The 26247-nt window shown below is 37.9% G+C and overlaps 1 protein-coding gene across 2 annotated transcripts in view; it reads right to left on the reverse strand.

The window, feature by feature from the left end:
* Nucleotides 1–16300, reverse strand: part of CASP12 (caspase 12) — a 34204-nt gene extending 17904 nt beyond the window's left edge. Inside the window, exons 1-2 of one of the 2 annotated variants that reach the window (XM_063784483.1) lie at nt 14198–16300; nt 1542–5093 (exon numbers count right to left, since the gene is read on the reverse strand). The gene's annotated coding sequence lies outside the window, so the exon portion shown is untranslated. The remainder of the gene's footprint in view (nt 1–1541; nt 5094–14197) is intronic. The other variant, XM_063784484.1, reaches the window with a different exon arrangement.
* Between the last annotated feature and the right edge of the window lie 9947 nt (nt 16301–26247).

Raw genomic sequence — 26247 nt, forward strand, 5'->3', positions numbered from 1 at the left:
TTCCTCCACTGAATGAGAATTAAGTCTCATTACCTTAACTTTGAGACTTGAACACTGAACAACTTTCACTTCACCACCAAGCTGATCTTGTAGTCTTTTGGATGAACCAATTGATGAGATGCTGAGATGCTACTTACCCTAAATCCAGAATTTTTAGCTCTTTTTTCTAAGAATACCCTTGAAAGTACAATGTCTAATTCCTAATTATCCTAAAAAAATTATCTTCTTAGGTCTCTATTCACAGAAACTCTGTCTCAATTTATGCTGCAATCTTCTCATACTCCTTCTTTTTTATTTTTTTATTTTTTGAGACAGAGTCTCATTCTGTCACCTGACTTGGAGTGCAGTGGCATGATCTCCACTCACTGCAACCTTGTCTTCCATTGCTAAAGCAATCCTCTCACCTCAGCTCCCAAATAGCTGGGATTATAGGAACCCGCCATCACGCCCACCAAAATTTTGTATTTTATGTAGAGACGGGGTATCTCCATGTTGCCCAGGCTGGTCTCAAATTCCTGAACTCAAGCAATTGGCCCTCTTCGGCCTCCCAAACTGCTGGGATTGCAGGTATGAGCCGCGGCGCCAGTCCTGGATGGCTTTCTTCTTTACATGCCAGAATAAAGGTGTATTCTTCTTTTCCCACAGGAGTCATACTGTTCTCTACAGGTTTTACTTTATAAACAACCACACTATACTGTGTTAATACCAATCCTGTTTTCTCTTTAAAAATAGAATATATTTAGATTAAATAGAATAGATTCTCTCTTTATTCATTTATGCATCTATTTATTCAAAGATTAATTGAATATTTACTGTATGCCAGGTTTGTTGGGGTGCTGAGCAAATCCCCATCATCCTGAAGTTTTCATGTTAGAAAGTAAATATGGGTAAAATAACAAACAGACAAATACATAAACTATTAATATATGCCGAATGCAGGAAGGTAAGAAGTATGGAGAAAAATAACATAGGAAGAAGTGGGAATAAGGAATGTCCCAAATTGGGCAAGGAGGAGCAAGCCTTTCCTTCTGCAATTCTCCATTGAAAGATCGACTTCTTTATTCCCTCTCACATTCCTTTATGGATCGTATCACAGTCTGTAAACACTTATTTGTTGATTAACCCACATTTTCAGTATCTGTATCTCCCACGAAAATGTGAGTCCTAGATAGGCTAACGGCATGCATGCCTCATGTACCCCTCTGTCACCAGGATGGAACCAATGACCTACTAGACCACCCAGTTTTTATTCATTTCATAAATGAAGTAATAAAAATTATTTCAAAATATTTTTCATTCTCTAAAACTTAAGAACTTATAGCCTAATACGTAAAGATTGTGGTTGGCATTATTTTGTTTTACTTTGATCTCCTGGAACTGTTTTTCCCTAAAGCATATTTTAAACACTTGAATGACAGAAACTAGGTATCTGTCAACCTTCACTTGACTGACAAAGATTGTAATTGCGAAGTGAAAGGTGAATCATGACAAATTCTTCTTGAACAAATGAGTGAATGACTAGAAAAGAAAGAGACACTTACCTTCCAAAATACTTCCTCTAGGTGGCAGCGCCAGGAATATCTCTGGAAGCATGTGATGAGTTGTGTGATGAAGATGGAGCCCCTTGTGCTGTCTCTCCTGGACACGTTATCTATGATGATACAGATGGGTATGCCTTGGGCTATGACCTTCACTATGTTTTTGTTTACATTTTTGTTTTGAGGATTTTTTTTAATAAAAGCATAGCTTGGGAATTATCTTTACAGATTTGGACGACATGTTTACAACCTTACATTTAACCACTTTCCACATAAAGTCAACAAAAAACCTAGCAACAGTTGATCAAAAGGTGTAGTTTGTAAGCATTGCAAGAGATTGCGTAGTGATTGTATTTTGATTCTTGGGACTGACTTTCTACTACAAACATTGTGTTTATTCTCTTGGCTTTTATAGGGGCTTGAGAAATAACTGGAATTATCCCACTTTACAGAGGAAGGAATGGAGGCTCCAAACGATGAAGAAACTCCCTCATATTACCACAGTGAGTAAGCAACAAAAAATGGCCACTAGGCTCCCAAGTTGTTTGCAGATTATGCCATGCTGTCTTTCACCATATAATAAACAAAATAGATGAACACACGCCAAGTTTCAGTGATAGAAGATGAAAAAAGTGATAAAAATCTACTGTACAGGATGGTGCCAATAGTAACCAATACTGTATTGTAAACTTAAAATATGCTAAGAGGGTAGATTTTATGTTAAGTGTTATTTTCACATGCACTCGTAGAATTATAGTAATAAACAGAGAAGTGGAAGGATCTTTTGGAGGAGAGAGATATATTTGTGGCACAGATTGTGGTGACGATTTCAGGAGTGCATACTTATCTGTAACTCATTAAGTTGTATACATTATATATGTAACATTATATATGTCAATCATACCTCAGTAAACTGGTTTTAAAAAATAAGACTTAAAAATATACAAATTAAAAATGGTTAAATGTATACTCCTTAAGATAATTACCTAGAAGTGAAATAATAACCAGTGTTCCCCAAGATTAGACCTAATGAGTCCCACCCTATCATCTTCTACTTGTTTTAAAGGGTATCCACAGTTCTAGTAGGGCATGCAATGGCACTGCTCATAGTGGAATCAGATGGGAAATATGGAGAATAAGACTTGAAATTGATCATTTGAGAAAGGGAAGCCATTCCTGGAATCCATGAAAACACTACACAAAACATTAAATGGGTTTGATAAATAACAGAATCCATCATTTGTGTTTAAATGGTGTGTGGTGAATGGGATTCCTTATGTTGTGTTGCTTTAATATTTGGTATGCCTTTGGCTTTAAATTGTAACACTTATAAGAAAAGTACAATTTTTAAAAATGTGGGTATGGGAGGGGGAAGGAATCTGTTTTCACATCACATCTAAGATCATGTAAAATATGGGAGAGCACACAACATTCCCTCGGATCATTGTTTCTTAGGGATTCTTGATTTGGTAGAATCATTCAAAGATAGCCTCAGGCCCACAAATCACTTAATACCACCAAAAGACGTATACGTGAGGTTGAAGAGCAGAAAACAATGAAGTCCTTCTCTGGTATGTCTTGCAAACTGCATCCTCCAGGTTCTTAGGTGACTGTGAAGACATGACTCCCAAAGATGCTGGACAGTCTCTGACCCACTGTTCCCCATGGTTTGCTGCAGAGACAACAATTTTCTACACACTACTGTGCCTCCTACAGTATGGCTATCAGAATCCCCTTGTTCTTTTTTAATGTTCTTTCTAACTAGTTTCATACACATAGACCCATACACATACAAACACACAGACACACACACACAAACACACACACACACACACATACATACCACTTTGTTTTCTCTCAAGTGTCATTCAACAGTGTGCCTAGTGATAATGAAATCATCTTGTAGTTACCAGTTTTTAGAAAAATTATTTCTGTTTTCTCTTTCATTTGAAAAATAGCTCCCAAGAGCTATGAATCAATTGGTCTCAAAATCCTGGCTTCAAGTGTTCCTTCAGCTTTGGCCTGAAGGAAAGCAGCACATCTGGGTTTGCCTCATCATGTTCAGTTCCACACATTCCCCCAAGGATGCCATGAGACATGAGCACCAAGAACGTGCTGTCGGAGGACTTGTGCTCTGGTCAGGCAGCAAATGCCCACAGCAATGACTTCATATTCTGGAAAAGAGCAATGTCTAACTTTAGTCGGAGAAGCATCACAATTAATGGGACCTCCTAGATTTACCATGAGCGAAACAAGAAACATATGTAACATCTGGGTCATGGCGCTTCACATAGTGCTTACTCAGTGATGACAGCTGTTTTATGGTTTCATATTTCCTTCTTAATGGGGCTATGGGTTTCCATTTTCTTCTCTGGCTGACACACCGTCTTCTTTATATATTGTATATTTTTATATGTTACTCATTTCCCTTTTTCTTTTCCATCTCAATCTTTCTCCTTACCTACCAAGAGTCATGTGTTATAAATGCATCACACCACTTTCTTTGTAAACCCATCCCAGTTTGCTTAGAATCAAATCAAACTTCTGGTCTGACCATACTCCACCCGCATACTATGTCCCTTCTCCTCCAAACTTGAGTCATACTGGTCTTCTCTTTGTGCTTCTCATGTGCCAGTTTCATTTTCAGCTCAGCTCTTTCACAGGTAGCTTCTCGTACTTTGAAGGCACTGCATTCATGTCTCTCCAAGGTTGTCTCCTTCTGGTAGTCCAGTCCAACCCCTGTGTTATCTCCCCACGGAGGCTTTTTCAGCCAACCCAAGAACATTGCTCCTTACCCTACAATTCTCTGTCATGTTTCCTTTTTCTTTTTTCTTACTCTTGGCTTTCTTGTCACTCTTATGTAGACACACATATATGCACACCTGTTCTCTGAAGCTGTCCGTTTTGCTTATAACTTCACTGTTTCTCTCTACTGTAACCTAGATGGATGCCGACTGGGAACTTCCTGTCTCATTTACAGACCTACTCCCAATGCTAGGAATAGCTTTGGTCACCAATTTAGGACTCAATATTTGTTTTAAGACTGTACTCCTGTTTAACACTTATTACTATATAATTTTATGGAGAATCTTGGGGCTGCATCCCAATCACCAGACTTTGAATCTCAATCAGAAATGTGAAAACTCGTGCCAATCATATTTTGTCTAGTTTTATGGAATTGAGGACATTTGGAGCAAAAAAGAGACATAAATTTACCAATCTAATGCTTTCATTTTTTGCATCACACACACACACACACACACACACACACACAAGGTAGCAGAGGTCGTTAAACTTTGTTGAGCTTCTATAAAGCTAACTAGTTATTAGAAGGATGCGTGTTCAATATGTATGAGTTTGGGGTGGCTGAGGGGTTGTTACCCTGGCTGTCAGATTCTCTTCTACATCCACACTGTAACCCAGATCCTCAAGCAGCTTCTTCATCTCCATGATGGCAAAGTCAGCCCCATTTCTTGGAGGCAGATGGTCAAACTCTTTATTGCATATGATGAGAACCAGGCGTATGCGGTCCTTTCTCTCCTTTATTGGATAGATCTGCAGGAGGTGGAGATGCAGTGAATTTAATTTATTCAGTTTTCTTTTCTCCCCCTTATGCCTATCAATGTTGCTTTTTTAAGTCTTCATGCAGCTGCTCTCTGCTGTAACTTGTATCAAAAGACATTGACTTCTTCGTTCTCAAGAACCCAGAGAAAGACAACGACATATCTGGAATGGTTATTCAATACTCTTGAGGAAACTAAAATAATGGCTACCCCTTTTCTCATCCCTTTTTTTCTACACCTACGCAAATCTTTCCTAGTATTTAAGATTCAGGTCAAATTTCATTAAAATCAAGAGATGTGGTCATTGGCTCCAGTAAAAAATGAATGTAGCAAAGGTCTTTGCCTTTGGAAGCATAGTTATTTTGATACCATTTTTAACACATCAACTTGTATTGTTTTTCAAGCCTTAATTATATTTTCAAGTATCCTTCATGTCTAGACTTTTCAACTAGAGTGCAAACAGTTACTACTCAGCTGTATTATCTTATAAACATTTTTATTCCATGGCTAAAGTTACAATTGTCATAAATTCCAAATGATTACAAAAATAAATACTTGAGCCATAGGAAAACCAATTCTCTTTCAACCCATGATAAAATGATCTAGATCATGGGTTGAGAGAGAATTGGTGTCTGTGTGAAGTCACATAATCTTTTCCTCGCTGAAAACATTCATGAAATAGTTACTGCCATCCCCACCCCCAATCATTTAGTGCTGTAAGAAATGGTGCACTTAATGAAAGCAACGATTTCTCTTCTTTTTTTCTGTTTCATGCAGACAGTATAACACCTTTTCAGCTCTTTCTTTACATAGTCTCAGGAGTTATTCATGAGGGCAAAGCTTGAGGGCATCTGTAGATTCTCTTGCCTCAGGTGGTCCAACCTCCATATTCGAATGAGGTGGAGAATATTACATAATATAAGTTGTGATTTCTGCTTCTGTGACCCAATTTATCACCTAAGAAGATCGAGAGAGAAGATGTCCTGGGAAGAAGATTTCGTCACATGTAGGGGTTATAGTTATATCTCATATCTAGGAGATATTCTATATCGGGAGATGCATTGTTACTGGAAAAGAGAGAAAAGCAGATCCACCCAAAAATGCAATCATAGATTCTGATCATTCTGGGAAAAATATTTTGACGATGTTGGTGTTAAATTTGGCCTTTCCTTATACAGTCAAAAGAATTTGATTTTTCCAAATGTTTTACTCTAGGATAAAGGTTTTACTCGTTTATTCATGTGGACTTTCTATTGTGTCTGTGCAAGAGTATACTGAGTAAGTAGTTGTCAGAGCGCTATCTACTACAAATTTAATGTGTGTTCCATTTCCAATACTCAATTTTTTACTATCGCATTTAAAAAGGAAAACTAAACAAATAAATTTAATTTTTATAACATATTTATTTAATATAACATATAGGAAGTATTATTTCAACATGTTTCATTAGCCACAAGCCAAGTGCTTCATAGCTACATGTTGCGAGTGGCTACCATACAGGATGGACAGCATTCCGTTTTGGATTAATAGTCCCCTCCTAACCCCCACTACACCTGCCGATCCATGTATCTACCAATCCAAAGAATATTGAATCTTGTACATTCCAGGAATTATATTTTCAACAACCTTACTCTAAATTTTTAATGATTCTAAAAGAAGTGAACTTCTATTATCCCTATGCAAATTGTAAAGCCAACTATTTAATGGAAAAATGCTGCCTTGTAACCATAATGGTGTGTCCAAAAAGTTACCTAATATAAACTAACTTAATAAAAGGTTATATGTCCCACCCACTTGTTATAAATAAAAAATGAATGCATATAATGCAATATAAATCATCATTATCATTATCATTATTATTTGCAAGTCACTGTACCAATGATTTTATAAATGTTAATATAGTAGACCCTCACAATCAGCCATTGGGATGGTTATTACATTCCCTATAGTATATTTATTATGTTATATATATTATATATTGTATTATTATGATATATAATATTTTATCAATAATATATTATAACATATCACATTATATCTAATACATATTATATATTTATATATTATATTTAACTTAACAATTTTCTTTATATAACACATTAGGATTCAAATCTTGTTTTTTTCACCATATTCTATATTGTTAAACATGACATGGCTTCAGTTGAAATAATTAATATATTTGAGCCTCCATCATGCCCAGTGCATTACTGAAATTTCACAAAAAAATGCATTTGAAATGTATATTAACTTATCTTACATGGAAATGGGAAGGTAGTAAGTAATGATTCAAATAACAGGAAAAGAACTAAGAATATATAGTATATGCGGAACAAGAATTGTAATATAGGGGTTGAGAATCCAGAGCTCCCATTCTTAATTCATCAAGCTACATTGCCTGACTGTTGGTGAAGAGCTTCTTAAAAGAATGCAGACAAGATATTCAAGGGGCTCAGAAAAGATTAATACATTCCAACAGGTAAGATCACAAAGGCTTCTTAGAAGAGGTAGCGAAAATATTGGTTTTGCAATATCAGGTACAGATGTTGGAACAAAATATGAAGATTTGCAAACAGTAAGCAGATTAGTTTGTGGGATATCCAATCTGCCTGAGTTCTGGGTTTCTGTTCTATTTATTTGTGTGCTCAGTAAACTAATATAGTGTTGATTGAAAGAATGATATGTGAAGAAATATGATAATTAAAAATATGGAAGAGTTTACAGCACAACAAATGCCACATGTAGCAAACACACAGCTAACATCATACTCAAAGGTGAAAAGTTGAAAATATTTTCTCCAACATCAGGAAGAAGACAAAGATACTCATGTTAACCACTTCTATTCAACATAGTACTGCTAGTCCTAGCCAAAGCAATTCGACAACAAAAAGAAATAAAAGGCATCAAAATTGGAAAGGAAGAGGTTTAATTCTGCCTGTTTAAAAAGAAATGGTTTTATATAGAGAAAACCTTAAAGGCTCCACCAAAAATTTTTTAGAACAAATAAACAAATTCAGTAAAATTGAAGAATACAAAATCAACATATAAAAATCTGTAGTGTTTCTATATAACAATAAACTATCTTTAAAAAATATAAGAACTTCCATTTAAAATAGCTACAAAAATAATTAGAAATACATTTAACAACATGGGTGAAAAACATGCGCACTTAAAAATATAAAACTCGAAAGTTATCAACATAGTAAGACTCCGTCTCTACAAAAGAATTTAAAAAATTGGCTGGGCATGGTAGCAGGTGTCTATAGTCCTTGCTACTTGGAAGTCTGATGTGGGAGGATTGCTTAAGCCCAGGAGTTTGAGGTTACAGTGAGCTATAATTGTGACACTGCACTCTAGCCTTGGCTACAGAAAAATACCCTGTCTCAAAATTAACAACAATAACAAAAACCCCAAAACTATAAAACATTGATAGAAGAAATTGAAGAAGACACAAATAAATAGATATTTTGAGTTGATGTACTGCAAAAATTACCATTATTAACAAGTCCCTAATACCCAAAGAAATCTAAATATATAATGCAATCCCTATCAAAATTACAGTGGCACTTGTTATAAAAATAAAAACAAATCCTAAAATTTATATGAAATCGCAAAAAACCATGAATAGACAAAGCAATCTTGAGTAAAGGGAAGAAAGCTGCAGACATCAACTACCTGACTTAAAAAAAAAAAATATATATATATATAGTACAAAGCTACAGTAAGTAAAATAGCACAAGAGTGGCATAGAAACAGACATAGACAGCAATGGAACAGGACAGCAAGCCCAAAAATAAACCCAATTATTTACATTCATTTAGACTTTTCTACAAAGGTTTCATAAACACACAATGAGGAAAGGACAAACTCTTCAATAAATGGTATTGGGAAAATTGGATAACCACATACAAAAGAATGAAATTGGATGCTTATGTCTCACCATACACAAAAATAAACTCAAAATGGGTTAACTATGTAAATGTAAGAATTGAAACTATTAGAAGAAAACAGAGGAGAATAGCTTCATGACGTTAGTCTAGACAATGATTTCTGGATATGATGCAGAAGTACAGGAAGCAAAAGCTAAAATACACAAATGAAATTAAATTACGTCAAACTAAAAAAAGTTTTTTTGTTTTGTTTTGTTTTGTTTTTTGTTTTTTTGATACAGTGTCTTGCTCTGTCACCCAGGCTGGAGTGCAGTAGCACAGTCTCGGCTCACTGCAACCTCCATGTCCAGGGTTCAAGCGATTCTCTTGCCTCAGCCTCTGAAGCATATGAGACTACAGGCGCCTGCCACCTTGCCTGGCTAATTTTTGTATTTTTAGTAGAGACGGGGTTTCACCATGTTGGCCAGGCTAGTCTTGAACCTCAGATGATCCGCCGGCCTCAGCCTCCCAAAGTGCTGGGATTACAGGTGTGAGCCGCTGTGTCCGGCCCAAACTAAAAAGCTTTTACACAGCCAAAGAAACATCAAAAGATTAAAGAGATATCAACAGAATTGGGAAATTATTTGCAAACCATGCATCTGATAAGGAGTTAATATGGAAAATATAAGGAACACAAACAATTAATAGAAAACAAACTGATTTAAAAATAAAGGACCAGAAGAGCCATTTTTCAGAAGAAGATATAGAAACAATATGTATATGAAAAATGATCAGCCTCTGTAATCACCAGGAAAATTGAAACCACAATGTGATATCACTTCACACCTTTTAGAATGGCTACTATCAAAAAGACAAAAGATAACAAATGTTGGAGAGGTTATGGATAAAATAAACTCTTATACACTGTTGGTAAAATGCAATTTAGCATGGTCATTATGGAAAACTATACGGAGACTCCTCAGGAAGTTAAAAATAGAGCTAAACATATGATCCAGCAATCCCACTATTAAGCAGGTATTAAAAAAATGGAAATCCGTGTTTCAAAGAGATATCTGAACTTCTATTTTCATTGCAGCATTATTCACAATAGCCAAGATCCAAAATCAATCTAAGTGTCTGTAGATGGACGAACAGATAAAGAAAATGTGGTTTATATACACAATGCAACATTATTCAGCTTTTAAAAGGAACTAAATCCTGTCATTTCTGACAGTATTGATGCACATGAAGGACATTATGTTAAGTGAAATAAGCCAGACCAGGCACCAAAAGACAAACACCACATGATCTCACTCGAATGTAGAATCTAAAAAAGTTAAACTTGTAAAAGCAGAAGGTAGAATGGTGGGTACCAGGGGAAGGTAGGGAGTTTGGGAGATGTAGGTAAAATTAAACAAAATTTCAATTAGATAAGAAGAATAAGTTAAAGAGATATATTGTGCAACAGGGTGACTTAAGTTAATAACAATGTATTGTATTCTTGACAATTATTTAAGAGAGTAAAATTTAAGTGTTCTAATCACAAAAAGATAAACATATGAGATAATCCGTATGCTGATTAGATGAATTCAGGCATTCCAGAATATATACATACTGCAAAACATTATGTTATACATGGAAAATATATATACTCTTCATTTGTCAAAAACATAAAGAACTTATAATTTTAAAAAAATGTGGTCTGAGATCCTCATTTTATAATCTATACATTCTCATGCCATCAATTATAAGTTTAAAATAATAAATAAATCACTCTCAAATTTATAGATTGGACCTAGATGTAGATCTCGCTATTGAAACCCATACATGTGATAGACAATAAGACATCTCTTAACTATATCCCACAACCTCATTCAACTCAACTTTTACAGATGAACTGCTCATTTATTCATTTCCAGCATTCATTCCCTTTTCCATTTACTGGTAAATGCCTATACTCCAACTACAAGAAAGCAGCAAATCCTGCTGATATTAAACCTCTTCAGCCTTCCTTATGTCTTATTTCCAGTCTCAATTCACATTGCATTGATTTTATTTGCTAAACATTTTCAGATTCTGACCACTTCCCTCAATTCTAATTGTTCATTACTTCTATCCAGGCCAACATCCTTTCTTTCTTAATAAATAAGTTGATAAGAACCTTGTAAACTAACTGATTTTCCTTTCTATTCTATTCTTCACAATGAAGAGTGTTCCAATATCTATATTTGACCATGAAACCTCTCAGCTCATTCTAATCTAGGCCTACTCATTCACCCTCATCTTCTGATACTGTTCTGACCTTGTGCCTTACATTCAAAACACTCTGCCCTTCATTTAATTTCTAGAAATCCTCTACATAGGGATCTCTGTATTTCTAGACCCCACCTTCTCATTCCTTCTTGTTTGTCTACTGCTGTCTGTGTATCCTTCAAGTCTCAGATTCGACAGCACTTTTTTCATGGAATCCTGTCTGATTTTCTGAGGAGAGACAGTGTCAGAGTCACATGCCCACAGGGCGTGTTGCTTCTCCTTAGGGTAGCATATCTTTTTCCCTTTATTTGTGATTCCCAGCCTACTTATCAGTATTCACTAATAGATTTTATGCTCTGTGAGGACAGGGACCATGATCTATGCCTGTGCTAATTTTGGCGTTTGAGGGATATTTATTAATTATATTCTAAATCACCAGTCAAGCGAATGTAGGAAGAAATGAAAAAAAAATTAGGCGTGGCTCAACCCTTGTGGAATACTGTTTTCTATTAACAGCAAACCAGGTAAGTTTGATTACATTTAACAGACAAAAAGTGCACATTGGAAGTTTCAAGCAGAAGGAAGTCATATTCATTCTCCTATTCATTCAGGATTATTTAAGGAGCAGCAGCTCTTGAAACTGCTAGTATTGGGAGTACCATTTTGGAAACATGCTTACAGTCAAGAGGAAAAATTGGCATGCAAATAAGTATAATGAAACACCTTTTAAGAATTTAAATATTGAGGAGATGCTCAAGAAAAGCATAAGCAAAGTGTGTCTCAGGTAGACGATAGCTGTCCAGATGAGGGATGGCTTGGCACTGAGACCTGAAGAACTGGTAGGAATTTGCCCCTTGGACAACTGGGGGCTGGTCTCCTGTCAAGGAGCAGTGTGAGAAGAAGCAAAAAGCCTTGAGGGTGTCTGATGTAACCAGAAAGTTAGGAGAGCTTGGCTTTAGAAGGAATAGAAGTGTGCATCCGAGGCTGAAGTGGCAGTGATCAGAGACAGGGCAGGTATTTGAAGATATTTTCACAACCTCAGCATCACCCCACAACCTCAGCGGATATTTTCAGAAAATTAGAGTAGTGGCAGAGTTTGAGAGTCATGCCAACCTGAGATCACTCCTCTCAACTGACTTTTGACCTAAAGCATGCTCTGAAGGCATTCTCTCAGAATCCCTTTCAACTATAATATGGCAATAATAGCACAACTGTATTGCTTGGTTTAAAATATTAAATCAGAGAGACTGCATGAAATAGCTGTCATATGGTAAGTATTTTTTAAAGAAACCATTATTATATGTATTTTTTTGTTATTGTAATAATCACTGAATGAAAGCTGCAGTGATAGTAAAAATGGAGAGAATCAATTAGAGGAAAAAACTCACCAGCACCACAGTTTTGATTCCAGGCAGTGATGTAATGCTTAAACACTTTAAAGGATACTCTTCCTCAGAAGTTTTAGTTAACAATAGCTGACTAAAGTTGGTTGTTTATAATTATCAAACCACAACTTGTTTTTGACTACTGGCTTTCAATTTCTACTGTCTATTTTTTAATGCCTTGATTCAAATCCAATGACCTGTAACATCAGCCTGCTTGGCTGAAGAGGTAGCCATGTTTATGAATTTGACTAACTGATGCCTAGCCAAGTGGTTTATTAGTTTCATGAAGAAGACAAGTGAAGAAAACCACCAACCTCTATATTTTGGGAGCTTAAGTTAAATATTGTGAGGTGAGACATAAACCCCAGAGAGAATTATACTACAGGGAGAATCAAAGGAGAAAATAAACTCAACGAGAAGGAAGTAGGAGTGAAGTAAATATAGTAATTGTTTTATGAAGCTGAAATCATACTTTACAGGGATTAATGGAAAAAAATGGATACACGTATTTCAAAAGGTAGAAAAACTTGACTGAAAAATCATATTTTTAAAAACGCAATAGGGAGCAACCATATGTTCCTGAGCAAAAAGAATTACATTAATAGATCACTAGCAGGTAAGCAGAGACAGGTAACTAACTGACTGACTTTCCTAATAATACTAATCTGCAGAAAAACCTATTCCAGATCAGCTTTATAGGGATTATCTGCAGATATACAGAAATTAGTAAATGTCTGCAGGCTATTTACGATTGATCTATTCAGGGTAAGGAAATGGGTAGTCATCTAATTTTTTTTATGTGACTACACATTACTGCGATATAAGGTTTAGAATCCACTGATCTAGTCCCATTTATTTTTCAGTGAGGAGAATGAAGCCAAAGAAGCGATATGACCTGCTGGAATACTATCTGTCTAAATAGCTCATGACTCTATCCCTTAGGATTTTTCACCTTCTATGTGTAAGACAGGAGACCTGAAAGTTGTGTGCAGGAAGAATTGGAAGGTTAAGTCCTGGAGAGAGGGAGATCAATTAACAACAAAACAAAATAAAACAACTGTGATAGCAACCAATGAAATATTGCAGTAAAGTAGTCAGTACAAGGACTAAAGAGAAAGGGAGAAAAATGGAATAACTTTAAACAGACCAAGAATGTAATTCACAATAAGAGACGGCAAAGAGGGTGACGACAACTCAGAAGCTCTCATATCTGATTCTGGGAGAAAGGTTTATAATCTGGGCAATAATTTGGAAACAATAGAAAACAGAGAAAATTTCAGAGTGCATTTGGAAACTTCTAGAATTTTCTCACACAAATAATAACTTCCTCTGCTTTCTTCACTCTCCCTTTGATTACCAGAAGCTGAAAGCAGGGAATTAACTTCTTTCTAGCTAGAAGACATCTGGAGAACATATTCTCTCCTTCAGTGTCTAATACTAGCTCCCGTGATTCAAACTACACACAACCAGTAAGAAAAAAGATTCAGCATGCACTCTATTGGCCCATTTCCTGTTTTGTGTTCATTACACAGCAATAAATAAAGTATTTTCTAAGATCCCAGTCCCAAACTCCTATTCAGAAGAGGACTCACCTGCCATAGATAACAGCCTCCGTCCTTTCTTACAGCACTGAAAAAAGGCTCAGACTGAAAAATGAAAGTAAACTGTGTATGTACTTATTGCAAAGAATGGAAATATGTAATCACAGATTGAGAGACTGCTGCTTAGAAATTCTAGGCTCATTGTCAAGAAATTCCTTGTCATCAGCAAATTAGCATCCAAGTACTGGACTCTAGTTTCTTCCCGTGGGAAGAAACAAAGAAGGGAAACGACCAACATTGTTATGTGCGTTGACACTTCAGCCTGTTTTTTTCCCTCCTTTTCCTTTTCCTGCTCTGTAGTCCCCACACCTTCTTCTATCCATCTGTCTCCTCTTTTTGCTCGCTCAGTTTTTGTTTCTCTAATCACATAAAAACACAAATTCTGAAGGAGTTTAATCTAACAAGCCTCCTTTTATTTCCTCGTAAGAATTAACCAGATAGTTTTTATTTCCTGTTTAAACTGTGTTATTGGATCCTGAAGGTGCCTTCGCTTTTCTGTCTCATTGTTGTCTTAACCTTTGGTGGAAATAGTGCTGAAGAAACCCTCTTCTCTACTCCATGGCATGCTTTCCTTTAGCTACCTAATATGGCCATAATATTTAATTTTTACCAAAAGTGAAAGTTTACCTCTGCTTTTTGATATTCCCTGAACAAAGGCTGATTGTAGAAGCAGTCTCAGGCTGTAGTACAATTAATGTGTGATTGTACAAAAGAGAGATGCCCAGAAGAATAGTTAGTAAAAGGAGAAAGTAAAAGACAGTGAGATGTTGAACTTTGAAAGTTTTCAAGAGGTCAGAAATTCATCTTACCTTTTTTGAGTTTAGGATTAGAAGAGGCTCATGATTACAACCCAACTGGTTGTTCTTCCAGTCCTTCAAAATCTTCACAGCACTGAGTGACTGATTTGACCCTAAACTCTTTTTCCTTGCACAATGCAGGTGATGCAGGTGCATAATTTTGCATTCAGTGCACTGTAGTGTTTCTTCATAGTTGTATGTTCTGTCTGCTAATACTTTTATGTTTGTTGACTGTCATACCTTCTCAAGGAGACTGTGAGCTATTAGGGATGAAAGCTTTAATCAAAATTTACTTTGTATTTCTCAATTCCCTTAGCTAAAGGTACAAATATGCAGATCTTGTTCATGGATTTTTCAATAATAAGCTCTGGGATTTGGGAAAAAAGATCCCCTTTGCACACCATGCTGTCACTGTCATAACTGCCTTTCTTCTCCCCATCTCTCCTGCTAAGTTCTAAATTCTTTGAAGTCGGGTACCTGCTGTAATTTATATCTGTGTTCCTAAAGGAGAAAGCCCAGAAAATGGTTTATTAAAGAAAAAAAAATGGTGCTATTAGCCAGTTCAGGTCTTATGAATCAAGTCTAAAAACTAAATCCATAACCTTTTCTACATTCAGCTCCTGTTTTTTCAATGGGGTGAAAAACAACAACAAAAACATAGGACACCCTTTCGTTTTTATATCAGACTTAATGGAATGCTTAAGTAAATGTTTGTTTTTCTAACAGACATGACTCTAAAAACAGGTGCACAATGAGGGAATTCCTGACTTCCTATGAGAAAAAAATAAACATTTAAAAAATGGTCCCACTAAAAGATATGCAAGTTATAAAGTCACACCACCAGTGGTAATATACACACTCTGAAAAGGAAAGTGTCCACGCTGTGTGTAAATATTCCCCTGCTGAAATTAGAGAGAAATACCTAAAAGTGAGCATTCATAATCTTATGGTCACCTCAAAAATAATCAACTGACCCACAGAAAGAGGGCACTAAGAACAGAACTTTGAGAGAAGAGCAATGTACACTGCACTGATCAGAAGGAAAATATTCCTTCAGTATTAACTGTTTATTATATTACAGATAGAGTACCGCTATTCCAAAATGCTGAGAACAAAAAGTGTTTTGGATTTCAGAACTTTCTGAATTTTGGAATATCCACATTATAATTACCAGGTGATCGTCCCAAATCCAAAAACCTGAAATCTGAAATTCTTCAATAAGCATTTTCTTTTTTTTAAAGAGGAAAATGGTTATTTATTGTTATTATTATTATTATTATTATTATTATTATACTTTAAGTTCTAGGGTACATGTGCACAACGTGCAGGCTTGATATATAGGTATATATGTGCCATGTTGGTTTGCTGCACCCATCAACTCTTCATTTACATTAGGTATTTCTCCTAATGCTACCCCTCCCCCAGCCCTCCACCTCCTGACAGGCCCCAGTGTGTGATGTTCCCTGCTCTGTGTGCAAGTGTTCTCATTGTTCGGTTGCCTCCTATAAGTGAGAACATACGGTGTTTGGTTTTCTGTCCTTGTGATAGTTTGCTCAGAATGATGGTTTCCAGCTTAATCCATGTCCCTGCAAAGGCCACGAACCCATCATTTTTTATGGCTGCATAGTATTCCATGGTGTATACGTGCCACATTTTCTTAATCCAGTCTATCATTGATGGACATTTGGGTTGGTTCCAAGTCTTTGCTATTGTGAATAGTGCCACAATAAACATATGTGTGCATGTGTCTTTACAGTAACATGGACATAATCCTTTGGGTATACACCTGGTAAGGGGATTGCTGAGTCAAATGGTATTTCTAGTTCTAGATACTTGAGGAATCGCCACACTGTCTTCCACAATGGTTGAACTAATTTACACTCCCACCAACAGTGTAAAAGTGTTCCTATTTCTCCACATACTCTCCAGCATCTGTTGTTTCCTGACGTTTTAATGATCACCATTCTAATTGGTGTGAGATGGTATCTCAAAGGGGTTTTGATTTGCATTTCTCTGATGATCAGTGATGATAAGCATTTTATGTTGTGTCTGTTGGCTGCAATAAACGGCTTCTTTTGAGAAGTGTCTGCTCATATCTTTAGCCCACTTTTTGATGGGTTTTTTTTTTTCCTTGTTAATTTGTTTGAGTTCTTTGTAGATTCTGGATATTAGCCCTTTGTCAGATGGGTAGATTGCAAAAATTTTCTCCCATTCTATAGGTTGCCTGTTTACTCTGATGGTAGTTTATTTTGCCATGCAGAAGCTCTTTAGTTTAATTAGATCCCATTTGTCTATTTTGGCTTTCATTGCTATGGCTTTTGGTGTTTTAGTCATGAAGTCCTTGCCCTTGACTATGTCCTGAATGGTATTGCCTAGGTTTTCTTCTAGGGTTTTAATGGTTTTAGGACTAACATTAAATCTTTAATCCATCTTGAATTAATTTTTGTATAAGGTGTAAGGAAGAGATCCAGTTTCAGTTTTCTACATATGGCTAGCCAGTTTTCCCAGCACCATTTATTAAATAGGGAATCCTTTCCCCATTTCTTGTTTCTGTCAGGTTTGTCAAAGATCAGATGGTTATAGATGTGTGGTATTATTTCTGAGGGCTCTGTTCTGTTCCATCGGTGTATATATCTGTTTTGATACCAGAACCGTGCTGTTTTGGTTACTGTAGGCTTGTAGGGTAGTTTGAAATCAGGTAGCGTGATGCCTCCTGCTTTGTTCTTTTTGCTTAGGATTGTCTTGGCAATGTGGAATCTTTTTTAGTTCCATATGAACTTTAAAGTAGTTTTTTCCAATTCTGTGAAGAAAGTCATTGGTAGTTTAATGGGGATTGCATTGAATCTATAAATTATCTTGGGCAGTATGGCCATTTTCATGATATGGATTCTTCCTATCCATGAGCATGGAATGTTCTTCCATTTGTTTGTGTCCTCTTTTATTTCGTTGAGCAGCTCCTTCACTTGAAGGAAGGTCCTTCACTTCCCTTGTAAGTTGGATCCCTAGGTATTTTATTCTCTTTGTAGCAATTGTGAATGGGAGTTCACTCATGATTTGGCTCTCTGTTTGTCTGTTATTGGTGTATAGGAATGCTTGTGATTTTTGCACATTGATTTTGTATCCTGAGACTTCGCTGAAGTTGCTTATCAGCTTAAGGAGATTTTGGGCTGAGATGATGAGGTTTCTAAATATACAATCATGTCATCTGAAAACAGAGACAATTTGACTTCCTCTTTTCCTAATTGAATACCTTTATTTCTTTCTCTTGCCTGATTGCCCTGGCCAGAACTTCCAACACTATGTTGAACAGTAGTGGTGAGAGAGAGCATCCCTGTCTTGTGCCAGTTTTCAAAGGGAATGCTTCCAGTTTTTGCCCATTCAGTATGATATTGGCTGTGGCTTTGTCATAAATAGCTCTTATTATTTTGAGATGTGTTCTATCAATACCTAGTTTATTCAGAGTTTTTAGCATGAAGGGGTGTTGAATTTTGTTGAAGGCCTTTTCTACATCTATTGAGATAATCATGTGGTTTCTGTCAGTAGTTCTGTTTATGTGATGGATTACGTTTATTGATTTGCATGTGTTGAACTAGCCTTGCATCCCAGGGATGAAGCCGATTGAACATAGTGGATAAGCTTTTTGACGTGCTGCTGGATTCGTTTTGCCAGTATTTTACTGAGGATTTTCACTTCGATGTACATCAGGGATATTGGTCTAAAATTATCTTTTTTTGTTGTGTCTCTCCCAGGCTTTGGTATTAGGATGATGCTGGCCTCATAAAATGAGGTAGGGAGGATTCCCCCTTTTTCTATTGATTGGAAATTTTCAGAAGGAATAGTACCAGCTCCTCTTTGTACCTCTGGTAGAATTCGGCTGTGAATCCATCTGGTCCTGGACTTTTTTTGGTTGGTAGGCTATTAATTATTGCCTCAATTTCAGAACCTGTTATTGGTCTATTCAGAGATTCAACTTCTTCCTGGTTTGGTCTTGGGAGGGTGTATGTGTCCAGGAATTTATCCATTTCTTCTAGATTTTCTAGTTTATTTGCATAGAGGTGTTTATAGTATTCTCTGATGGTAGTTTGTATTTCTGTGGGATCGGTGGTGATATCCCCTTTATCATTTTTTATTGCGTCTATTTGATTATTCTCTCCTTTTTTCTTTATTAGTCTTTCTAGTGGTCTATCAATTTGGTTGATCTTTTCAAAAAACCAGATCCTGGATTCATTGATTTTTTGAAGGTTTTTTTTCTGTCTCTATCTCTTTCAGTTCTGCTCTGATCTTAGTTATTTCTTGCCTTCTGCTAGCTTTTGAATTTGTTGCTTCTCTAGTTCTTTTAATTGTGATGTTAGGGTGTTGATTTTTGATCTTTCCTGTTTTCTCTGTGGGCATTTAGTGCTATAAATTTCTCTCTATACACTGCTTTAAATGTGTCCCAGAGATTCTGGTACATTGTGTCTTTGTTCTCATTGGTTTCAAAGAGTGTCTTTATTTCTGCCTTCATTTAGTTATTTACCCAGTAGTCATTCAGGAGCAGGTTTTCAGTTTTTATGTGGTTGTGCAGTTTTGAGTGAACTTCTTAATCCCAAGATCTATTTTGATTGCACTGTGGTCTGAGAGACAGTTTATTGCGATTTCTGTTCTTTTACATTTGCTGAGGAGTGCTTTACTTCCAATTATGTGGTCAGTTTTAGAATAAGTGTGATGTAGTACTGAGAAGAATGTATATTCTGTTGATTTGGGGTGGAGAGTTCCATAGATGTCTATTAGGTCCACTTGGTGTAGAGCTGAGTTCAAGTCCTGGATATCCTTGTTAACCTTCTGTCTTGTTGATCTGTCTAATATTGACAGTGGGGTGTTAAAGTCTCCCATTATTATTGTGTGGGAGTCTAAGTCTCTTTGTAGGTCTCTAAGGACTTGCTTTTTGAATCTGGGTGCTCCTGTATTGGGTGCATATATATTTACAGTAGTTAACTCTTCTTGTTGAATTGATCCCTTTACCATTATGTAATGGCCTTCTTTGTCTCTTTTGATCTTTGTTTGTTTAAAGTCTGTTTTATCAGAGACTAGGATTGCAAACCCTGCTTTTTTTTTTTTTTTTTTTTTGGCTTTCCATTTGCTTGGTAGATCTTCTTCCATTCCTTTATTTTGAGACTATGTGTGTCTCTGCACATGAGATGGGTCTCCTGAATACAGCACACTGATGGGTCTTGACTCTTTATCCAATTTGCCAGTCTGTGTCTTTTAACTGGGCCATTCAGCCCATTTACATTTAAGGTTAATATCGTTATGTGTGAATTTGATCCTGTCATTATGATGTTAGCTGGCTATTTTGCCCATTAATTGATGCAGTTTCTTCATAGTATCAATGGTCTTTACAATTTGGCATGTTTTTGCAGTAGCTGATACTGATTGTTTCTTTCCATGTTTAGTGCTTCCTTTAGGAGCTCTTGTAAGGCAGACCTGGTGGTGACAAAATCTCTCAGCATTTGCTTATCTGTAAAGGATTTTATTGCTCCTTCACTTATAAAGCTTAGTTTAGCTGGATATGAAATTCTGGGATGAAAATTCTTTTCTTTAAGAATGTGGAATATTGGCCCCTACTCTCTTCTGGCTTGTAGGGTTTCTGCCAAGAAGTACACTGTTAGTCTGATGGGCTTCCCTTTGTGGGTAACTTGACCTTTCTCTCTGGCTGCCCTTAACATTTTTTCCTCCATTTCCACATTGGTGAATCTGACAGTTATGTGTCTTGGGGTTGCTCTTCTCAAGGAGTATCTTTGTGGCATTCTCTACATTTCCTGAATTTGAATGTTGGCCTGCTTTGCTAGGTTGGTGAAGTTCTCCTAGATAATATCCTGAAGAGCGTTTTCCAACTTGGTTCCATTCTCCCCATCACTTTCAGGTACATGAATCAAATGTAGATTTGGTCTTTTCACTTAGTCCCATATTTCTTAGAGGCTTTGTTTCTTTCTTTTTACTCTTTTTTCTCTAACCTTGTCTTCTTGCTTTATTTCATTAATTTGATCTTCAATCACTGATACCCTTTCTTCCACTTGATCAAATCGGCTATTGAAGCTTATGCATGCCTCACGAAGTTCTTGTGCCATGGTTTTCAGCTCCATCAGGTCATTTAAGGTCTTCTCTACACTATTTATTCTAGTTAGCCATTTGTCTAACCTTCTTTCAAGGTTTTTAGCTTCCTTTTGATGGGTTCGAACGTGCTCCTTTAGCTCGGAGAAGGTTGTTATTACCGACCGTCTGAAACCTAGTTCTGTCAACTTGTGAAAGTCATTCTCCATCCAGCTTTGTTCTGTTGCTGGCAAAGAGCTGCAATCCTTTGGAGGAGAAGAGGTGCTTTGGTTTTTAGAATTTTCAGCTTTCCTGCTCTGGCTTCTCCCCATCTTGGTGGTTTTATCTACCTCTGGTCTTTGATGTTGGTGACCTACAGATGGTGTTTTGGTGTAGATGTCCTTTTTGTTGATGTTGATGCTATTCCTCTCTGTCAGTCAGTTTTCCTTGTAACAGTCAGGTCCTTCAGCTGCAGATCTATTGGAGTTTGCTGGAGGTCCACTCCAGACCCTGTTTGCCTGGGTATCACCAGCGGAGGCTGCAGAACAGCAAATATTGCTGCCTGATCCTTCCTCTGGAAGCTTTGTCCCAGAGGAGCACCTGCCTATATGAAGTGTCTGTCGGCCCCTACTGGGAGGTGTCTCCCAGTTAGGCTACACAGGGGTCAGGGACCCACTTGAGGAGTCCGTGTGTCCATTCTCAGAGCTCAGACGCCATGCTGGGAGAATCACTGCTCTCTTCAGATCTGTCAGCCAGGGATGTTTAAGTCTGCAGAAGTTGTCTGCTGCCTTTTGTTCAGCTATGTCCTCCCCACAGAGGTGGAGTCTATAGACCAGTAGGCCTTGCTGAGCTGTGCTGGGCTCTGTCCAGTTTGAGCTTCCTGGCTGCTTTGTTTACCTACTCAAGCCTCAGTAATGGTGGATGCCCCTCCCCCAGCCAGGCTTCCACCTCGTAGTTCGATCTCAGACAGCTGTGCTAGTAGTGAGCAAGGCTCCGTGGGCATGGAACATACCAACCCAGGCACGGGAAAGAGTCTCCTGGTCTGCCGCTTGCTAAGATCATGGGAAAAACTCAGTATTTGGGTGGGAGTGTCCTGTTTTTCCAGGTACATTCTGTCATGGCTTCCCTTGGCTAGGAAAGGGAAATCCCCTGATCTCTTGTGCTTGCCAGGTGAGGCGATGTCCTGCCCTGCTTTAGCTTGCCCTCTGTGGGCTGCACCCACTGTCCAACCTGTCCCAGTGAGATGAATCAGGTACCTCAGTTGGAAATGCAGAAGTCACCTGTCTTCTGCATCGATCACTCTGGGAGCTGCAGACTGGAGCTGTTCCTATTCAGCCATCTTCAATAAGCATTTTCTTTGAATATCATGTCAACACTAAAAAAGTTTTACTTTGCTCAACAAAATACTAGCAAACTGAATACAACAGCACTTCAAAAGGTAGTTCACCACAGTCCAGTGCACTTCATTCCCAGAATGCAAGGTTAATTCAACATACACAAGTCAATAAATAAGATTCACCACATAAACAGGATTTAAAACAAAAACCAGACACAGAAAAAGCTGCTGATAAAATCCAATATCCCTTCATGATAAAAACTCTTAACAAATTAGGCAACAAAGAACATATATCAAAATAATAAGAGCCACCTAGGTGGGCAGGGCCAAGATGGCCAACTAGAAGCAGCAGCAAATCAGAGGCTCACATAGAAAAGAGCCATATTATCATGTGAATCCTTCAACAGCAACCAAGGTATCCAGGTTCTCTCATCAGAACTGACTAGGTGGCTGGCGGGATTCCCAGAGAGGAAGGAAGACCAATGTGGTCTGGCAGGCTACCTGAGAGCCACAATGGGCAGGGGAGCCCCACATCCCAGCCAAGGGAGGTGGTGAGTGAGCATGCTACACAGCCAGGGTAACCATGTTTTTTCCATGGACCTGCGCAACCCATGGGTCAAAAGATCTCACTCATGAACTCATGCCACCAGGGCCTAGGGTCCCAAACCTGGAGCGGGCAGATTTTCAAAGCCTCTCAGCTAGAATCAACTTAAGCTTGCCTAGTTTCCAGCGGGAGGGGCGACTAGCACCACAGCTGTGGCTGCCTGCTGTCTAAGCCATTTGAATTCCTTGGGGGAGGGTCAGCAGCCAGCACTGAGACTCATAACTGCCTAACAAGCTCAGCTCCCTAGGCAGGGGAAGGACCACATCTATCTCTATAGCTCCAGGCCATGCTTTTCCCCCGCTGGAGCCAGGGAGGCTGGACAGCTTAGTCCCAATAGGTGTCTCCCACAGCCCCACACACCAGCTGTGGCAGACTGTGGACAGAGTGCCTCTTCAGGGCTTACCCTGACCCATCCCACCTCACTGGGAGGGGCCTCCCTGCAAGAACTCCAACAATTCCAGCTAGAGGCTCAGGGACAGAACCCTGATCTCCCTGAGCCTGAGCCCCTAGGGGGAAGACTGGCTGCAGTCTCCATGGACCAGCAGACTTAGCCTTTTTTACTGGTAGTTCTGAGGAATCCAGGCAGCCCAGATGAGTCGGTTCCCCCCAGCAAAGCAGACTCCCTCCACCAAAAGACAGTCAAAGTGCTTTGTTAAATGGGTCCTGTTCCCTGTGCTACCCAACAGGGTGAGACCCTCCATCAGGGTGAGACTCTCCAACACTTTATACAGGAGCAATCCTACGGTTATCAGGTTGTTGCCCCTCAAGGTCAGAAGATCCCAGAAGAAGGAACAGGCACCCATCTTTGCTGTTCTCCAGCCTCCTTGAGTGACATCATCAGGTGTGGGGACAAACTAGATGAATAGGTCCCAAACCCCCAGCAAATCACAGCAGCCCTACAGAAGAAGGACCTGACCATTGAAAGAAAAACAAACAAATAGCAGAAAGCAACAACAACAGCATCAACAAGAAAAACAGAAGTCTCCACAAAAACCATATCCAAGGGTCAGCAGCCTCAAAGACTGAAACTAGATAAACTCATGAAGATGAGAAATAATCAATGAAAAAATGCTGAAAACACAAAAGGTCAAAGTGCCTCTTCTCCTCCAAATGATTGTAGTGCCTCTCCAGCAAGGGCACAGAACTGGATGGAAGATAAGATGGTCAAATTGACAGCAGTAAGCTTCAGAAGATAGGTAACATAAAACTCTGCCGAGGTAAATGAACATGTTCTAACCCAATGCAAAGAAGCTAAGAATCTTGATAAAAGGTTAGAGGAGCTGCTAACTAGAATAACCAGTTTAGAGAGGAACATAAATGACCTGATGGAGCTGAAAAACAGCACGAAAACTTCGTGAACAATACACAAGTATCAATAGCTGAATTGACCTAGAAGAAGAAAGGTTATCAGAGTTTGAAAACTACCTTGCTGAAATAAGGCATCCAGACAATATTAGAGGAAAAAAAAATGAAAAGGAATGAACAAAGCCTCCAAGAAATATGGGACCAAGTAAAAAGACCAAGCCCATGATTGAGTGGAGTACCTGAAGGAGACGAGAAGAATGGAAACATGCTAGAAAATACACTTCAGGATATTATCCAGGAGAACTTCCCTAATCTAACAAGACAGGCCAGCACACAAATTCAGGAAATACAGGGAACACCATTAAGATACTCCATGAGAAGATCAACCCCAAGACACATAATCATCAGATTCTCCAAGGTCGAAATGAAAGAAAAAATGTTAAGGGCAGCTAGAGAAAAAGGCCAGCCAACCTACCAAGGGAAGCCCATCAGACTAACAGCAGACCTCTCAGCAGAAACTCTACCAGCCAGAAGAGATTAGAGGCAAATATTCAATATTCTTAAAGAAAAGAATTTTCAACCCAGAATTTCTTATCTAGCCAAACTAAGCTTCATAATCCTTTCCAGACAAGAAAATGCTGAGGGATTTCTTCACCACCAGGCCTGCTTTAAAACAGCTTATGAAGGAAGCACTAAATATGGAAAGTAAAAACCAGTACCAGTCACTGCAAAAAGCACAGCAAATTATAAAGAACAATGACACTATGAAGAAAGTGCACCAACTAGTTTGCAAAACAGCCAGATAGCATCATGATGACAGGATCAAATTCACACATAACAATAATAACCTTAAATGTAAATGGGCTAAATGCCCCAATTAAAAGACACCGAATGGCAAATTGGATAAAGGGTCAAGACCCATTGGTGTGCTGTATTCAGGAGACCCATCTCACATGCAAAGATACACATAGGCTCAGAATAAAGGGATGGAAGAAAATTTATCAAGCAAATGGAAAGCAAAAAACAAACAAACAAAAAACAAAAAGCAGGGGTTGCAATGCTAGTCTCTGATAAAACAGACTTTAAACCAACAAAGATCAAAAGAGACAAAGAAGGACATTACACAGTAGTAAATGGATCAATTCAACAAGAAGAGCTAACTATCCTAAATATGTATGCACCCAATACAGGAGCACCCAGATTCATAAAACAAGTTCTTAAAGACCTACAAAGAGACTTAGACTCCCACACAGTAATAGTGGGAGATTTTAACACTCCATTGTCAATATTAGACAAATCAACAAGATAGAAAATCAACAAGGATATTCAGGACTTGAACTCAGCTCTGGATTAAATGGACCTAATAGACATCTGTAGAACCCTTCACCCCAAATCCACAGAATATACATTATTTTCAGCACCACATGGCATTTATTCTAAAATCAACCATATAATTGGAAGTAAAATACTCCTCAGCAAATGCAAAAGAGTGGAAATCTAACAAACAGTCTCTCAGACCACAGTGCAATCAAATTAGAACTCAGGATTAAGACATTCACTCTAAGCCACACAATTTCATGGAAACTGAACAACCTGCTCCTGAATGGCTCCTAGGTAAATAATGAAATTAGGGGAGAAATCAAGAAGTCCTTTGAAACTAATGAGGACAAAGAGACAGCATATCAGAATCTCTGGGAAACAGCTAAAGCAGTGTTAACAGGAAAATTTGTAGCACTAAATATCCATGTCAGAATTCTAGAAAGATCTGAAAATGACTGCATAATAGCACAATTAAAAGAGCTAGAGAGGTGAGAGCAAACTAATCCAAAAGTTAGCAGAAGACTAGAAATAACTAAGACCAGAGCAGAATTGAAGGAGATAGAGACATGAAAAATCTTCCCCAAAGTCAATGAATCCAGGAGCTAGTTCT

Source organism: Pan troglodytes, chromosome 9 (assembly GCF_028858775.2).
Source record: "Pan troglodytes isolate AG18354 chromosome 9, NHGRI_mPanTro3-v2.0_pri, whole genome shotgun sequence".
NCBI lineage: Eukaryota > Metazoa > Chordata > Mammalia > Primates > Hominidae > Pan > Pan troglodytes.